Source organism: Oreochromis aureus, linkage group 9, assembly GCF_013358895.1.
Source record: "Oreochromis aureus strain Israel breed Guangdong linkage group 9, ZZ_aureus, whole genome shotgun sequence".
Taxonomy (NCBI): domain Eukaryota; kingdom Metazoa; phylum Chordata; class Actinopteri; order Cichliformes; family Cichlidae; genus Oreochromis; species Oreochromis aureus.
The window spans coordinates 4,763,718-4,779,899 of record NC_052950.1 but is presented as its reverse complement, the minus strand read 5'-3'; the positions used below and the strand labels follow the sequence as shown (position 1 = coordinate 4,779,899).

General features: G+C 40.6%; 1 long non-coding RNA gene across 1 annotated transcript; it reads left to right on the top strand.

Moving 5' to 3' along the window:
• The first annotated feature begins 5,266 nt into the window (after positions 1-5,266).
• Positions 5,267-7,441, top strand: LOC120442022. The gene is made up of 3 exons (XR_005614468.1): positions 5,267-6,280; positions 6,359-6,437; positions 6,840-7,441. It is a non-coding gene; the product is annotated as an uncharacterized LOC120442022 (long non-coding RNA).
• Positions 7,442-16,182: the final 8,741 nt, after the last annotated feature.

The following is a 16,182-nucleotide window of genomic DNA, read 5'->3' as shown; positions in this document are numbered from 1 at the left end:
CATCAACCGCAAAGCACCACATTCGGCTGAACGATGACACGCCGTTTAAGGAACGGTCGAGGCCCATCCACCCAAGTGACAGAGAAGCTGTCAAGCAACACCTCAGAGAACTGCTTGATGCAGGGCTCATTAGGGAGTCGGAGAGCCCCTACGCATCTCCAATAGTAGTTGTGTGTAAAAAGGACGGTTCAATCAGGTTGTGCGTTGATTACCGAAAGTTGAACGCATGGACCATTAGGGATGCTTATGCCCTCCCAAACATTGAGGAGACCTTTACGGCCCTTAGTGGAGCCAAGTGGTGCTCGGTCATGGACCTCAAATCAGGCTATTATCAGGTTGAGATGGCCGAGGAAGATAAAGCTAAAACTGCTTTTGTCTGTCCTCTGGGGTTTTACGAGCTTAATCGCATGCCTGAGGGCGTTACAAATGCTCCAAGTACGTTTCAACGACTGATGGAGAAGTGTGTTGGGGATTTGAACTTGAGTGAAGTACTTGTGTTTTTGGATGATCTGATTGTGTTTTCAGACACCCTGGAGGAACATGAGGTGAAACTCATAAGGGTGCTGAACCGGTTGAGGGACTTTGGGTTGAGACTGTCCCCAGAAAAATGTCATTTCTTTAGGCCCTCAGTGAAATACCTTGGCCATGTGGTTGATGCCCAAGGAGTTCACACAGATCCTGATAAGATCTCAGCTTTGAAAACATGGCCTCGTCCTACAAACACAAGAGAGCTAAAATGTTTTCTGGGCTTTGCCGGTTATTACCGGAGATTCATTGATGGATACTCAAAAATCGTAAAGCCTTTAAATAGTCTCACGGCCGGTTACTACTCACCCAAAAAGAGGGGTAAAGTATATCTCGGAGAACGTTTTAGACAACCATCGAACATTAACTTACCTTTTGGAGAAGAAGGGGACACCTGAATGGTCATCGCTGGTTAGCTGCGCTGTCTACTTATCAGTTCACCGTTAAGTACAGGGCTGGTCATGCCAATCGCGATGCAGACGGGCTGTCCCGATGACCACAAGTATGGGCAGAAATCTGTGCCATCAGAAACTGAATTTGAATAAGTTAAATTTGAATTTGAATTACTCGGATTGAATCTGAATTGTAACTTGAATGAAAGCTTTTGAAAACTGAATTTGAATTAGTCTAATTTGAAATTGAATTTATGGTTTGAAAATGAATTGATTTGCTTTGAAACTGCATTTTATCCTTTAAAAATTCAGCTCTCGAATAATTTCAGATTCACTTCTCACCATTCAGTTTCAGTTCTACAATTCAATTTCAGTTCCAAAATTCAGTTTTTTGGGACTTACATCCGGTTCCGGTTCAAGCGCAGATTAATAGAACTACAGACTGATAGCGTCTTGAGCTGAATTAAGACTTCAGAAGTCATTCGTCATGTCGCATGACCAGCGGATAAACTCTCAGGTTGGTAATAAATGTATTACATGTATAAGAACAAGCGTCATGTTAACAAATGATAGCCGTACAGTAACCTTTATGCTTATTGTAGCTGTTAGCTAAAAACGCTAATTTAGCGTAGTTTGCCCTGATTTCAGCTTTGACAAACAAATATGATCGACTGTTTCTAGTAGAATTCCAAAGTTGTCATCTTGTACCCTGTCAGAGCCCTGTATGCTTGCAGAGACCCCTATAGTAGGGAAACATGCAAAACGCTGTCCAAACCTTTGTATTTTAGCTTTATTTATGTCTTACACAGCATCCCAACTCTTTAGCGAACTTAATAACTTCAGCTAAAGTGAATAGTTAGTCTTATTCATTAGTGCAGCATTACTGGATCACCTCTGTTTGAAGTGATATAATATGATATACAACTATCACTGAAACAGCAAACTTTGTAAATAAACAACACTTCTCATTCTCTGAACGTTTGGCCACAGCTGTAGATTACACTATCAGTGCTTGTTCACTCTTGACAATAATTACATTTCTAAATTCTCTTTGTGCATTTACAGGTAAACAATATCTAATATTTTATCTAAATGACTGCTTTGTCTTTGAAAAGGTGAAGAGCCTGAGGCCGGTGACACTCCAGTTCTACTCTAAGTACATCCTTACGGTGGCTCACAGGACAAGGCGACATTCCTGTCCTGCCAGAAGAGAAGAGAAACTTCAGAGTCTTCATGAAGTTCAACCAAACCTGTCATATTCCATATGACAGGGGTCTCAAACTCCATTCCTCGAAGGCCGGTGTCATGCAACTTTTCCATGCCCTCGAGGACTGGAGTTTGAGACCCCCGCCGTATGGTGTTCATGCAGTTTTCACCCCACAGTTACAGCATGTCTGACTGCCTGTTCAGCATATGCAAAAATATATGCTGAGTTTAAGCATGTGATGACAAAGGCCTTCCATTATGGTGTTTGTCATCACATGTCACAGACATCTGGATGATCATTTGGAATAAACAAAAAAACAAAAAACTTGTTACTTCATCTTTTATCTTTATTATTATTTTTCTTATTTTACATTTTTCATTGTTAGGCATTAGGTTTATTTGTAGTAGTCCTTTCCAGCTTCTTTCCCTCTTCCATGTTACTGTGTCAGCTTGTCAGCATCTATTTGGGGTTGGGAGTGGAACAGGAAGTAAGGAACAGAAAGTGCCATTTAAACCAGGAGAGGATCTTATATTTCAGAAGAAGGGATTAATTCAAAAGAAATGACCTCAATGCCATATTTTATTTAGGAACCCTAGAGAGCACTTTGCAAAATAACACATTCTTATAATTTCACCCTCAGATGAGCCAAGCTACGACTGTCAGGGAAGGTGATGTAGGTACAGAGCATGTGAGAGTGGTTAAGTTAATGTCTCTTGTCTAGATGAAGGCACAGGAGGGATCAATGGCACGGCGTAGAGATTCAGTATCTTCAGTCTTCAGTGGACACTCCATTTCTGGCACAAAACACCTGTAAAAGATGGTCGATTTAGGAGGTGACCCGACAACTTCAGCCTGTCAAACATAGCAATGGAGCAGTATGTTTAAAAAAAAAAAAAAATCTAATTAAGCATGCACTCAGTACCCTAAGAATTATCATGGTAGTTAAACACAGTGATAGTTGTATATCATATTTTATTACTTCAAACAGAGGTGATCCAGTAATGCTGCACTAATGAATTAGACTAACTATTCACTTTAGCTAAAGTTATTAAGTTCGCTAAAGAGTTGGGATGCTGTGTAAGACATAAATAAAGCTCAAATACAAAGGTTTGGACAGCGTTTTGCATGTTTCCTTACTGTGGGGGTCTCTGCAAGCATACAGGGCTCTGACAGGGTACAAGATGACAACTTTGGAATTCTACTAGAAACAGTCGATCATATTTGTTTGTCAAAGCTGAAATCAGGGCAAACTACGCTAAATTAGCGTTTTTAGCTAGCAGCTACAATAAGCATAAAAGTTACTGTACGGCTATCAATTGTTAACATGACGCTTGTTCTTATACATGTAATACATTTATTACCAACCTGAGAGTTTATCCGCTGGTCATTCGACATGATTGACTTCTGAAGTCTTAATTCAGCTCAAGACGCTGTAGATTCCGTCAGTAACGCTATCAGTCTGTAGTTCTATTAATCTGCGCTTGAACCGGAACCGGATGTAAGTCCCAAAAAACTGAATTTTGGAACTGAAATTGAATTGTAGAACTGAAACTGAATGGTGAGAAGTGAATCTGAAATTATTCGAGAGCTGAATTTTTAAAGGATAAAATGCAGTTTCAAAGCAAATCAATTCATTTTCAAACCATAAATTCAATTTCAAATTAGACTAATTCAAATTCAGTTTTCAAAAGCTTTCATTCAAGTTACAATTCAGATTCAATCCGAGTAATTCAAATTCAAATTTAACTTATTCAAATTCAGTTTCTGATGGCACAGATTTCTGCCCATACACAAGCTCCTCCTTTTGAAGATGAGGATTTCATCAAAGAAAGGGAGAGAGTTGATGACATGAAAAACCGTCTTCTAGAGGTGAGCAACGAGATGAGTCACGAGGTGGTATCTACCTTATGTCAGCGCCATCTTGTGGTGTCAAAGATCGAGCACTGTTCAAATCTAGAACAACCTTTGGCTGTAGAGTCTCTTGCTGTTGATCCCTCAACAGTTGCGGATGTATTTGGAGAAGACACATTACCATCTATGACAAGCTCTGACTGGTATAAAGCTCAGAGGGATGACCCGGTTGTCTCACGTGTCATCACCTTCGTTGAAAGAGCTCAAAAGCCCAGTTTCAGAGAAACAAACTTTGAAGCTCCTGATGTTAGGCTCCTTCTCAAGGAGTGGAGAAGGCTTGAACTGAGACATGGAGTATTGTACAGGAAATGGACAGATAGGGACAACATTGTATGGGAGTTAGTCCTTCCTGAACAGTTCAGAGAGAAAGCATTGCGTGGAGTACATGATGAAATTGGTCATCTTGGGTTTGAACGAGCACTACATCTTGCCCATGCCAGATTCTATTGGCCAATGATGACAAAGTCTGTAGAAGAGAAGTGCAGACAGTGTCCACGCTGTGTCAGGAGGAAGGCAGTGCCTCAGAGGGCAGCGCCTCTTGAAAATATTATAACAACTTACCCGCTTGAACTCGTTTGTATGGACTATTTGTCACTTGAGCCAGACAACAGAGATACCCGGAACATATTAGTTATCACTGACCATTTTACAAAGTTTGCTGTGGCAGTGCCAACTAAAGATAAGAAGTCGAGGACCATTGCAAAAGCTCCATGGGAGAACTTCATAGTCCATTATGGGTTTCCCAGTCGTCTACTCAGTGATCAGGGTAGAGACTTTGAATCTCACACAATCAAAGAGCTATGTGCATTGATAAGGGCAGACAAAATCCGCACTACACCTTACCATCCTCGCGGAAACCCAGAGGAAAGGTTTAACCGGATGCTTCTTGATATGTTGGGTACGTTGGAAGAGAAAGACAAATCTCACTGGAGGGACTTTGTTAAACCCTTAGTTCATGCGTATAACTGCACGAGAAACGACACGACTGGTTACTCTCCATATGAACTGATGTTTGGCAGACAACCCCGACTACCCGTTGATCTGGTCTTAGGTATCCAACCTGAAAATGCCAACCATAAGTCTCATTCAGAGTATGTGAACAACCTTCGTCAACGTCTGAGGAGAGCTACAGCCTAGCTGCAAAAACTCCCAGAAGATCGGAGAAAGAATAAAGCTAGGTTTGACAAGAGGATTAGAGTGGCGAGAGCTCTGTGCAGGAGACAGGGTTTTGGTTAGGAACATGAGTATCAGAGGTAAACACAAAATCTCAGACAGGTGGGAACAGAAAGTACATGTTGTGGTTAAACGCATCAATGATGGCCCTGTCTATGTTGTGGAACCCGAGTTGGGAGACGGGCCAAAACGCACCTTACACAGGGATCTCCTTCTACCGTGTGGGTTCTTACCTGTGGAAGAAATAGCAGGGAGCAGATCTCATGAGCCCTCTAAAGGGAAGAAACTGAGGAACAAAGCCGAAAGAGAAGTATAATCTTCTGATAACCCTGATGGTCAGGAAGATGAGGTATACAGTGATGAGGACGAAGTATATCCAGCTTTTGTGGTTCCAGAAATAATAACCAGAGGTCCTTTTATCCAGACTGAAAGGCAGGTTATCACACCTCAGTTGTCCACTAGGGATGTGCATTTTAGCTTGCCCCGTGCAGAGCGGCAAGACGAGTCACATGCACAAGAAACAGCTGGTCATGTTTCTGAACCTGAACCTTCGTTACACTCAGAGAGCAATGAGGTGACCACATCTCCCATTCCATCTGATGAAGGTCCAGGTTGGGTTGTTATTGACATTCCTGAACAGACAGAACCTGTTGAAATGAATCAAGAGAGCACCAACACTGCTGAGCAGAGTTCAGAGCCAGAGACAGTAGAGTTGCGGCGTTCTGGGAGAGAGAGACGCCAACGTCGTAAACTAACTTATGATGAGTTAGGTGAGTCTTTAATTTTAGCTCTCAGTTCCTTTTTGTCAGAGTTTCGCAACTGTATTCTCTCAGAGCACTTTCCTTCACACACCTGTTAAGTCAAGTGTGCATGCAGAGACTCATGCAATTTAGAGGGGGAGAGTGTAACCCAGGTAATTTTTTGAGTATGGGATTTCTGATTATTTGGTAGTCACTGAACGCACCACTGTGCCTTGCCCATAGCCACCACTAGTTTAGCCACAGAGTTTTTCCTTCCGTTCGTCCGATGAGGCGCATGCTGCTCTCGTGCCCTCTGCGAGCTGGAAATTCGGGTACAGTAGACATTTGAGTTCCTGTAAATAGTTTTAAAAACCTTTATACTTGGAGATAATGTTTTAATATGTTGTTAGGAAAAGGAGTCTTGTAGCTGTTACGAACGTGAAGCTGAGCTGAATCCGACAGCCATTCGCCATTACATGAACCCCTCTGGTGAGTTAGCTGGCAGCTCATGTTCGCATTAGATGTTGTGTGCCTTATCATGCTGCAGCGAGGTATCAAATCTACCACTGTCATGTTTGTTAAGAAGGAGGCTAAATATTGTATAATGTGTGTTATTAGCTGACTGTTAGCAAGCTAACTGTTAAGCGAGCCTGGCTAATGTCCTAAAATGGCGGCCGACACGAGGTCAGTTACAGAGTTATTATGTTACGCCTAAGAGAACAGCATTAATAAGCATTGTTAACAGCATTTATGTTGTTATATTTTTATTTTGACAAACCTATATTATTATGGTAAGACTGTTAAATAAGCCATTAGTGACATGGACACTGAGTCAGTGGTACTGAGACTTATGAACGTTTTTGTTTAATTCTTCTGCACACTTGTGTGTAGGCTGGTTTGTTTGCCCTTTTGGTGCCCTGGATCCTACTGGATGAACTGCCTTGTGGAAGTCCTCATCTGATGACTCTGCTGGACCGTCCTGGCTAGTCGATGGTCATTACTACGGGTGGATGCTTCTGCTTGCTGGATGGTATTATTGGACACTACGCCATTCCAACAGAGCGGTAGGAACAATTCAAAGGGCCCCAACGATGCACTTTACTTTTCCCTGAGCTCAGGTGGTTTTCTTTTGGCCAAAGGACCTTGAAGGATACATATATTTGCAATTGTTTTTATCTTTTTTTTCTTGGGACGCTGAGTGGAAAGACACTACAAAAAAGGGCTTATTATTTAAAATTGTGTCTAATAAATGTGTTATGTTAAGTGAGTGTGTTGTCCATTGTGTGCTGGAAGCCTTACTGTTCCTGTGGTGGAGCAGCTACTACCAATCTCCTTTACGAAACTAGCCTCTGATGGGATACAGATATTTGGGACACATTTGAATTCTTGTAACCTATTTCTAGAGAAGCTGTGATTCTGGGCCTAGACATCGGGGTGAAATTGATGATACCGACACCTAGTGAACTGCCCAAGGTCAACAGTCCTGATTTCCAAGCATTCAAGCATTGGGGTAAGTACAGATTGCATTACATGTGCATGATAAATTCAGTGACTGCTGCTCACTTTTCCTCCTCTTTTACTAAGTTGGTCAGGGTTGGCATCATAGCTGATGAGCTAGCTAACCTTTTTAACTCAACATGCTCCAGCATCCTTGACTCTGTTGCTTCACTAAGGACTAAATGCACCAAATCTTCACGTCAACCTTGGCTGAATGAAACCACCCGCGCTGTCAGACGCAAATGTCGACGTGCAGAGAGAAAATGGAAAAAAGACAAGCTCCAGGTGTCCTTGGGCATCCTGCCTGACTGCTTAACAAAATATCAGCAAACTGTTAAAGCTGCAAAATCTGCTTTCCTATCCGGTGTAATTTCTACCAACTGTCATAAGCCCCGAGTTCTTTTTAATATTTTTAATTCTGTGATTAACCCCTGTGCCACTGTTCCTATGGAGGGTTCCTTTGCACTTTGTGAAAACTTTTTGAATCACTTCATTAAAAAAATCTCAACCTTACGAACTCTGCATTCACAGGCAGTGTTAGACCTAGATCCACCTTGTAAATGCTCGGCTATTTTTCAGCAGTTTGAGCCTTTGACCTTTTCTGCATTGAAGGAAGTAATTGATCACTTAAGACCATCTAATTCCCCACAAGATATTCTTCCTTCTTGCCTCCTTAAAGAAACTCTTCATGTCATTGGGCCTAGTATTTTATTTTTATTAAATTCTTCATTGTCATCAGGTTGTGTACCAGCTGTTTTCAAACATGCTGTTGTGCAACCCATTATTAAGAAGAAAAATCTTGATCCAAATGTGCTTTCTAACTTCAGGCCAATTTCTAAGCTGTCTTTTATGTCCAAAATTTTGGAAAAAGTTGTTTTCAAGCAACTTCAGACCTTTTTAGACACTCATGGCAGTTGTGAAGTGTTCCAGTCTGGTTTTAAATCTCCTCACAGTACTGAGACTGCGCTTTTATGAGTTTTTAATGATCTTCTTTTAACTGTAGACTCGGGTTGCTCTGTTGTTTTAGTCATTTTAGATTTGACTGCCGCCTTTGACACAGTTGATCACAACATTCTTTTATCGAGACTTGGATGTCCAAGAACCATGGGAGTGTTGAGCGCAAAGAGATGTTTTCTCAACATGATGTTGACTGTGAGTCTTTACAGAGAGCTTGGCTTAAAACATGAAACTTAGCAGGAAAGTCTCATCATTTAATTTGCCCGCCAGTATTTCGTTACATGCCTACAGAATGAAACGGGAAAAAAATGTCCATTTTTACCGCACTAAAAGCACTCACCAGAAGCCAGACCTCTTCTTTTTACAGATGGAGACACATGAAGGTGAGCTCAACTGAGCTCAACTGGGCCTGAGCCACCTGACCCTATTTCAAAGCTCGCCTTGTAACAGTTCTACCAGAAAAGTGATCTTAGCACAGTCTGTGGATTAAGTTCTACTCGAAACACAAGAAACCCTACGGCAATTTGAGTTAGAAAACCACCACTCTTTATTAAGTTCCCAGGGAAAGTTTTGGTTGGTTAGTGTTTGATCCTGCATCCTGATCCTTTCAACATACGTTTTAGCTCTACGAGTTGTTGAACCACTGACCCCTGTTCTCCAGGACATACAGTATGCCTTATATATGCCTCACATTTACTCATTTCTGTTAAGCCAGACTTCCTGCATTGAGACCACACGTTGTTGTGTCAGGCTTCTGCTAAGCAAAGCAGGACTCAGTTGCACGACTATCTCTTTAGTGATCTCAATTACAAAGTGATACTCAACAATCCAAAACCCGATTTCTAGAGTAGTGATGAACCTGATTCCCAAGTGCCAGTGATTGGCTTAGATTTATTTCTTGTAAAGACAGTTTTTCTCACCTAACAGAAGGATTATGGTGCCAGTATGCCCTCCAGATAAATTACTTTGTACACTGTGGCAATTTTATCATGCAATGACTTCTATTTAAGCTCACCCTGAGGCACCAAAGCCACTGGAGTGTTCTTCTGAACAACAGGTGTCGACACTCAGATGATACAGTTGAGGCCAAAATTATTAGCCCCCATTATGAAATTAGAGAACATTCTTGATTTTAGTGTGAAAATGACCATTAACAACAAGTCTCTGTTTTGTATAGTGTATCTGTTTCCAAAATAACAATGTCCACTAAGTTTAATTAGGATATTTTATTGATACACCAAGTTAAAACAAGAAAGGGGAAAAATGAGACATCCAAAATGATTAGCCCCATGGCCATTAATAGTCAATTTTGTACCCTTTCTGAGCCACAACTGACAACAATCTCTTAGAGTAGGTCTTTACTAGGTTGGCAAAGGTCTCCTGAGGGATTTTGGCCCATTCCTCTATTGCAAATTGTTCTAGCTGGTCCAAATTGAATGGTTTCCAGGCATGGACATTCACTCTGAGCACTCGCCACATGTGGTTTCAAAGCTGACTGGTTAATTACTCTAGGTGTTTTGAAAGCAAACATTCACATAGGGCTAATATTTTTGACCACCCTGTTTTTTATTATATTTGATATGAAGCAAGCCTAAAAAGGTATTTTATATTACAAAATGTACCAAAAGCTACTAAATCACACTGGTGAATGTTTGAATTTATCAAGTTTCATCAATGCTGCAAACATTGGGCAGAAGTTTAGCTAAATGTTCCAAAATTACTGGGGGGCTAATAATTTTGGCCTCAACTGTAAAGCTGAAAAAGCGCTGAAAAGAAGTTTTCAAACTGCTGAAAACTGTCCTAAAGTATATCTGTATATGTTTTTGCTTATGTACTAGAATATCCTTAAAATGGTGGTAAAAACCGATACAAAATGGTTTTTGTATTGGTTTTTTGTATTTGTGTCTTCAATTCTGCAGCAATTCTGCAGCTGGGGGCCACGGCGCAGACCAGCTGCAGCACCACAAATACTGTGTACCTGATGATGTGATGGCTAATGCAGTGCATGCCACCGTTACTCCGTATTTGCACACACAAGAACAAAGGTAAGTTTTCTTCACATGAAAATATGGAATAAGCCAACTAGCACCAGACTTATCAGGTTACACTGACTGTAGTAGTTTAACTATCCAACGTAGACTGAAGCTCAACTACTCCTTTAGGTAGTGACTCCAACAAGGTTAACAGGGACAGATTTGTGATCACCTGTAGGTGTGTGGAGACCAAAAGGCAGGAACTCAGGATCAGTCCAGCAACTGCACAGCAACCAGCACACTAAGAAGACATGCAACACACATGCGCGCACACACACACACAAACTCAGGTATGGAGAGCTCACGAGGGAGAGAAAGACACAAAAGGGCCATGACAATTTTCCTATTGGCGCATTAAATATCATTATTATGAGACTGACAATAAAAGTAACGTGCTTCACTATATTTTCATGTAAAATCTCCACTGGTAAATGGGCTGGTTCTTACATAGCGCTGTTCAACTCTACCTGAGCACTCAAACTGCTTTATACAACATGCCAATTTCACATCTATTAACATAACATAACATAACATTTATTCAGTGCTTACGTGCTTTCTATCTAACATTCACTCTCTTACGGATGCATAGGAGAGCACCTATCTTGCCCAAGGACATTTGGCACACAGAGTGGAGCAGCCAGGAACTGAACCACCAAACTTCTGATTTGTAGAAGTCGTTCTCTGACTCATGAGCTACAACCACACCTCAAGAATTAACAGATTCGAATATATATAATAGAAAATATATAAATATATATCTGTTCTTCTAACTTTGGTCCCTTAGGTCCTCCTCCTTTATCCTTAAATAATTTTCATCGTCAAGCTCCATCCAGTGGTTACATATTTTACTCACATTAATATAGTGCCTTTTTAATCTTGCTGACCACTCCAAGCAGTTTAAAGTACAAGTCGTGTTTTAACAATACATTCATACAATGTTTAATTTTATTATTCTGTATATCTCATATCTATGGCCAATTTAGAATCCCCAATTAACCTGTCAGTCATATCTTTGGACTTTAGTAGGAAGCCAGTGTGGAAAGAGAAAACCCAGGCACCCACCAGGGGAACATGGGGTAACATGCAAACTCCAAACAGAAATGGGTCTTGATGCATTCTCAATCATCCAGGAAAGTAAATCTCCAAAAGTTGAATCTGTTCATCTGGACGTAGCGTTTTGTGGGAGAAACGTTTCGTCACTCATCCAAGTGACTTCTTCAGTCTCAGCTGACTGCAGGTTTCCCCAAACCTTATAAACAGGACATTTGCATAAAAGAAATGCCACAGCCTGAATTCAAAATCAGTAACCTTCTGGCTACGAGGTGACAGTGCTAACCATCAAATTACTGTGCTGCCTGGCAGCCTTCTCTAAATAATAATAATAATATTCATATGAGGCCAATGACCTGCTGTTGTAATTGTTAAAGGGAGCATCTGAAAGAAGAAGAAGAGGTAAAGTTAAGTAAATAAATAATAATTTGGTTATTGTAAAAAAAATATTTTTGTCCTAATCTACTTTTATGTTCTGATGTAGAACTGAAATCAAGTTAAAATGGGTAAGTGTGACTAATCCTACTCGCCAGACAGTCAAAACTTTCATGTTTTGCTTATAACTGAATATAACAAGCCAGTCATAATGAGCTGAGAGCATGTGAACAGTTTTTCAAATTTAAAGAAGCAGAAGCCAACAGTTTCTCCTTGTAACATACAGCATAAACACACACTCGAGTGCACACATGCACACACACACAGTCTCTGTTTGTTCTTCTCTTGAGACATTTAATGGAGGGTTTTAGAGCGCAAGTGTGTTGTCATTTTCCCCTCTCTAGTCTCGCTTCATCACTCAAAACCCTCTTCTGCCAGACAGCATTTATGGTCAGTGCTTAAATGATGTAGTTCCAGCACAGAGCATAGTAATGCAAATCCATCTTTGGTTTTGGACTGTTCCACAAATGAGGAATGCGACCAATCAGGTCAATGGGTCATGCTGAGGTAGTGAAAGTTCAGAAATCAATGTATGTAACGTTGTTTCTGCTTCATTAAATTTTGGAGTCAGTAAAACTTGTGGGGCATGAAAGAAAGTATTTTCTTTTTTTCTTTTTTTCTTTTCATGCAGACCTTCAGTCTTTTGAAAGCTGAGACAGATACGGCCAGGGCCGCCACAGAGGGAGGCAGATATTTTCCCCCCGGCAAGACTCTCCTATGTTGGTAATAATAAGAATAAAGGTAAGCACAAGACAGAAAGACCCTACAATGAGTTGAAACATTAACTTGTTTATTCCTGCTTAAAACAGTATTAGTTTTCATATGTACCTATTTTTAGTGACATCAACTTTAATAGTAGGAAAATAACTAGGCATATAAATCTTTTTGTTCTCTCTTTATTGCCATATTTTTCATAACCTATATTTGACGACAGCATAATAAAACTGGAAGTTCGGTTTTTGGTAAGCCACCCCAATATTTTTAGTGGCCCTCATATGGCCACCCCTATGAAAAAATTCTCGAGGCGCCCCTGGATACGGCAAATCAAAATGACTGTTATGAGTCTAATCCAGACTCCAAGAATAACTGAATATTTAAATATCTGGTTGATGGTATTTCGACTGTAATGTAAAGACATGTCTTTTGTTGAGTTTTATTTTTATTTGGGATTAGTAGAATCTATAGTTTTTCACTGATTGGTAATTAATGCTTAGTCGCTCACACTACTTAGAAACCTATATCCTATAACCCAGTGGTTCCCAAACTTTTTTTGCTGGGCCCCCCTTGTTTAACAAGAAAAATGTTCGCGCCCCCCCACCCCGGCGTGCACGCCACAGACGCACACACACGCACAAACACATCCTTCAACCACACCACCCATATTTTGCTCCATTGCGGTTTATTTCACACCTCAAACATTTATTAAACAATTAAGCAAATACAAATAATCTGCAATAAATTACAGGTAGTAAGAAAATAAACTACCAACTCTTTTACGCTCAGTCCGCACCTACACGGGTATTTTTGAACGCGCAGCCGTTTTCGGGCACATGTAAACGGCGCGTATCGAATCACCGAGAACGGAGATTTTTAAAACTCCTTTTTTGCGTTTACGTGTGGACAAGGAATACAGAGTTCGTCACGCAATATCAAAGGTATGTGCCTTTTCACGTCACACTGTGCGCCACGTTATTGTTTACATGAGATGAATTGCAGAATGGCAGATAGAGACAAAATACTGTTACTGTTAATCTGACTATCTTCAGGTTTTACAGGCTTACATATACAGGCCATTACTGTCCCTGCATTTAGAAAGGCAGAGGCATCACGGTGTAATTATTTTACATGTAGTTGTTTTTTTCCTGTGTAATAATGTTCAACATTGCTATCAATACATTTTTCAAAAAACCTCTACAAAATGGGTTCAAAAACATAAACAACTGTGGGATACTGTTTGTCCGTGATTTGAACAGCCCAGCGCTGCTCGATGCAGGGAAAACTAATTCTGCTGGGAGACCTACCTCAGCACTTGTGCAGGTGAAACCAAAGGAAGATATGCTTCACCATATTTTCTAGTCTTTGGCTTAGAATGAAGTTGGTTTGAAACATATTCAGCGATGCTTCATCTCCTGCTTTATGCTTGTGTGGGCGCCCGTGCTAGCAGTGTCCAAGCGTTGTTTTTGTTTTTGTTTTTTTTTCTCTTTTCATGCCGCGCCCCCCCTGCAATAGCTCTGCGCCCCCCCTATGGGGCGGGCCCCACACTTTGGGAACCACTGCTATAACCTATATCAGTGTAAACAAATGTGTGGGGGCAGGGTTAGGGGGCAGCCGTAGACACGATAACTGACGCCTGATATCGTCCCGGCCAACTCTTAGCTCAGTTTCTGCAAAACAAGCAACTTCTCCCCACCAGTTCTAACCAATCAGATCGATGCACATTATCATATAAAACTTTGTGTACTGCTAAGATAGGCACTCTCTTTTGGGAGTTGGCTACAGCTAACTGCTTGCAGATTACAGCTTTCTGAACAGACGAGATCCATGTACAGGCTCATTTTTAATCATCCAATTCTTTAATAAATATATTCCTCAATTCCTAAAGGTGGATAAACGATCACACTAACACACTAACACTGAAAGAAGCTGGCTGATTTAAGTTTAAGGTTTCAATGAAGGACTCATGCACCATGATCCATAAAGAGCTTCTGAAACCTGTTGTGTTAAAAAAAGCAGCACATAAAGTCACTGAGAGAAATATCTAAAATCCCATTTGTTAATGATATGACACATTTATTTTCATCAGTATTTTTATTACTAGTTGTAGAGGATATCCTGAACTTTTTTGTAGGTAAGCCTGTTCTTTCCAGTGTTAGTGCTGTTTGCAGGTGTTACTGAAACTTCTTTGAAGTACCTCTAATGATTTTAGCTCATATACTGATGATAACAGAACAAGGATGGAAATTAAGCACCTCTAGTAAGCCATTCTCATTGGCTGTGCTTTGATAGTTAATTATTAAAAAGAATGTACTATATTATGTAATTACTTGCCAGAGAAAGTAATTTGCTACACAACTCATTAAATTACTTTCTCATTTCTCCTGAGTGACCTGAGTGTCTTACAAATACCAGTCAATAATATAAATCTATACAGTACAGTCACACAGAACAACACAAATTTCTGCCCTAATGATGACACACATATGATCTTTCCTTTTGTATTTAAGTATGAACACAAAGGTGACAGCACAAAACAAAGATGAAAACCAGCACAAACAGACTTTAAAGTCACCGCCACAGTGATTCTACTTTAGATACATAAAAGGGTAGAAACGGAAACTTCAGCCTGGCTGCTCATCTGTTCGTTACCTGTCGAAGTTCAGGGTCTGTCTGCTGGGCTGGGGTTGGTATTCAGTCAGTGTCTTCGCAGAGGCTTGCCAAGTCCTGGATACAGTTTGCACTTTACCATCACACTCTCATCCTTTGTTCAATAAAAGTGAAATTCATGTCCACATCCACACTGTAGCCACTATTTTCTTCCTCTGGCACACAGCTCTGAAATCAGCTGATTATAGTGTAAGTGGAACTGATAAGCAAAATTGATGAGCAAGCAGATGAACAATACCAAGAAACTGAACTACTGGAAACAAGAACCGGTTCCAGTTCCCATCACTATAAGAATGCAATCAAGGTGTTTATCAGAGGGAAAGTTCAAGCCTAACATATCTTTAGTTTGTAACCAGCTGTTAGCCAGTAGCTGTGCAGAAATGTAAGTTTTGTATGTCTAATCTGCTGAAAATAACTAACGGCAACAATACTGGGAATGAATAAGCATGTTTTTGCACATTTTCCTTATGTTAGAGTCCTGACTTCAGTTCAGAGGATGAAACTTAAGATGAGGAGGAAGAAAATGAGGTGAAAATGACAGAGGAGAGAGTATTGGTGGTATTATTTTTAGGAAGTCTGAATGAGTGTTGTTGCACAGCCATTTTCAGATCTATCCAGAGATGTTCAATCAGGTTCAAGTCTGGGCTCTGGCTTGGCCACTCAAGGATGTTCACAGACTAGTCCCAAAGCCACTCCTTTGTTATCTTGGCTATGGGTTTAGGTTACTTGTCCTTTTGAAAGATAAGCTTTTCCCAAAGTCTGAGGCACAGAGTGCTGTGAAGCAGGTTATCATCAATAAACCTGATCTGGACATTGCTGGATTATCTTCCCGTGACCAAGACTAGTTTCCCAGTTCCTGTAGCTGAAAAACATCCCAC